At 40.5% G+C, this 2,923-nt stretch overlaps 1 protein-coding gene across 1 annotated transcript in view; it reads left to right on the top strand.

Annotated features, from left to right (window-relative positions):
- The first annotated feature begins 1,120 nt into the window (after nt 1-1,120).
- Nucleotides 1,121-2,923, top strand: part of POLD3 (DNA polymerase delta 3, accessory subunit) — a 46,737-nt gene continuing 44,934 nt past the window's right edge. Inside the window, exon 1 of the mRNA XM_007940943.1 lies at nt 1,121-1,170. The gene's annotated coding sequence lies outside the window, so the exon portion shown is untranslated. The remainder of the gene's footprint in view (nt 1,171-2,923) is intronic.

The raw sequence follows: 2,923 nt of genomic DNA, 5'->3' as shown, positions 1-2,923 counted from the left end.
GGAAGGAAGATGGGGCAATCTACTTCCGTAGTGATACTGCTTCGGAAACCCAAGGAGGGGTCGCTATGAGTCGGGTCCAACTCCACGGCACGTAACAACACAACACCTACCTTAAGAGGTTGTTGGCGTTTAAAGCCTCAGGTTTACAATTGAGGAAGTTGTGTGTTAACCGGCTTAAGTGACATAAACTACCATCCAGCAGCCGGTTTTCTCCTTCTGCAAATCTCGGTATTGACACAGACTTGGCCTTCCTCCCAGGGTTGGTGTAAACGAACCAGTGAGACATGGATGTGAATGTACTTCTGCAAACCGCTGTTGTTTGTTTGTTGAATGCCTACTGTGAGTTAAGGCACTTTGGATATACTTTGCATTTAGTCTTTAGAAAAGGACATTGAGGCAAAATAACATGGTTATTTGTGCTTAGTAAACTTAGACAATTTTCAAACCAAGATCTCTTATTTCTGCGAATGCTTTCTTCTGCATTACCCTGCCTTTGCCTAACCTGTGTTGGTCTTAGAATTATTGTACGCTCAGCATTTAGAATTGGAAGAGACTTGAAAGAAAGTGACAGACATACTGAGTTAAGAAAGAATGGAAGGAAGATCAAAGCTTGATGCAGTCATTTCCTGACCTAACCCCTGATACAATATTCATCCACTTTATTCCCTGACCCCTGCACCACCTGTACCCTTTAATGTTTGGAAGGCTGCAACTTTCTTTAGAAGTTACTGAGCCATATACTCCAAAGTAATCGAACTTCTGGGTGAGTTTTAAGATAGTTTTGAGTGGTGGCCCCCAGAAAAGGACAGAATGTGAAGGTCTTAATAAAACTAGGAGTGTGAGGAGGAAAATGAGAGCTTTTTCTTTATTCAGCCTTCTTAAAGGACTCTTTTGCATTAATCAGTCTGTGAAAAAAAGATTATTATTATTTGTAAGATAAATGTACTGATTGTCCCTGACCAGAGAGATGATTCTTGGCAAAACTGGTGTCGCAGTTACCATAATTTGTAAGGTGTAATCATCTAAGAACAGAACTCTTTAAGAGCTGACCCTTGGGACTGATCTGTACTCGAGTCATCTAATAAACCATTTTAAAAATTGCTTCTTTATGCAGGTGACATACAAATGGCTGAGCTATACACTAGGAGTTCATGTTAACCAGGCCAAACAGTAAGTCCAATTTACTACTAATTTTTGTTTTGTTTTTAACTCTACGGGTAGCCTCTAGATTATAGCAAACACCACCACCACCCACACAACACACACACAACCTGGGCAAATGGTAGAGTATACCATTTTCACTACCTTTTACTACTTTTGTTTATTTTAGGAGATAGGCTGGTACACAAACGTGTGGTGATAAATTTATTGGATTTATTTATAATCTCACCTTCTGGCTGACATTGCTTTGTTGTTTCAGGCGTATTAAATAGGCCAGACAGTTCTGTTTACATCTTAGATTTATATGAATGTTTTCTTATATCTCCATTTCCACACAAGTTCCTTAGGCCCATTTCTGAATGCTTTTGAAACCTTTCCATAATGAGGTCAGCAGGTATTTGACACAAGCTGTGTAGCAAAGTAAGATGGAAGAATTATTTATATGGAACTAAAAAAGGATGGTACAGCATATTGCCCTTCTTGAATTTTTCCATGCCACCTTTCCTTGCTGAAACTTGTAGTCCAACTTGAGATCAGAAGTGAAGAATTCAAAAACTTTTTTGAATTAACTTAAATAATTTTTGACCTGAAAAATGTGCAGATGTTGTCTGTGTTCCAGAAGAATTGATGAACAGCCTGAGGAGATACATATATGTGGTCAGATACCCACTAATTTGTTTTGTTGCTAAGGGTGGCCTGATTTTTCCTATAGGAACTTTCTTAGAGTCGTAGGAATGATTTCTAAGTCAGAAAGCCCTTGCTATCTAGGATAGGTTGATTTGGCTTTGTTTAGGTTGTTTACAGGTCTAGGGGTCTTGATTTTGACTGCGATGTTTATGCCTCTGAGATTTGAAACTCTTGGCCTAGGGATGGATTTGAACTGGTTTGACTGTCTGAGATTGCTGTTGCTAAGACAATTCTGGCCCAAACCCAAGAGGCTCAGCTAACTGTGGAAATGGACAACTATTTGAGTTACTATTCATTACGATTTTGCATGTTTAAATATGAAATGAGGTAGCTGCTATAATATAAGCTTTTTGAGGTTTAACAGTGCATGACTGAGGACTGGAGTTCCCTGAAGGTGAAATAAAGTTGCTTATAATTTTACTTGTAGCAATCTCTGATTATCTAGAATTTTTATAGCATAACACATTGTCTAGTCTCTACCTGTCTACCCAACTGCATCTCATACCACTTTCTACCTCACTTATTACACTTCAGCCATATTTACCTTTCTGTTCTTTATATGGATGCTCTGGTGGCTTAGTGCCTAAGGCATTTGACTGCTAACCAGAGGGCTGGCATTTCAAACCCATCAAGCACTCCTTGGAAGGAAGACTGGGCAATCTACGTCTGTAGAGACACTGCCTCGGAAATCCAAGGAAGGGAAGGGTCGCTGTGAGTCGGATTCGACTCGACAAGCTCATTCTGACCCTGTGATTTTTACACTGTTTCCCTTTGTCTGGAATGCTCTTCTCCCAGCTGTCTTTATCTTTTAGATTTTAGCTCAGAACTTTACACATCACTTCCTCCAACAAGTCTTTAATGCTCTATTTCAAATATTCCTACCCGTGCCTAACTCTTTGTCATCCCCCATTTTCCTTCAAGCCCTCCTTCCCTAGCCCTTGTTGTTTGCCGTCGAGTCAGCCCTGACTCATAGCGACCCCTCTCCTTGGGTTTCCGAGGCAGTATCACTACGGAAGTAGGATTGCCCAACCTTCCTTCCGAGGAGTGGCTGGTGGGTTTGAACCACCAGCCTTCT

The sequence above is a fragment of the Orycteropus afer genome, unplaced genomic scaffold (genome assembly GCF_000298275.1).
Source record: "Orycteropus afer afer isolate SDZICR_OR568_19922 unplaced genomic scaffold, OryAfe1.0 scaffold00074, whole genome shotgun sequence".
Classification (NCBI taxonomy): Eukaryota; Metazoa; Chordata; class Mammalia; order Tubulidentata; family Orycteropodidae; genus Orycteropus; species Orycteropus afer.
Note: the sequence above shows the minus strand (reverse complement) of the source record. Positions and strands in the feature narration are given on the sequence as shown.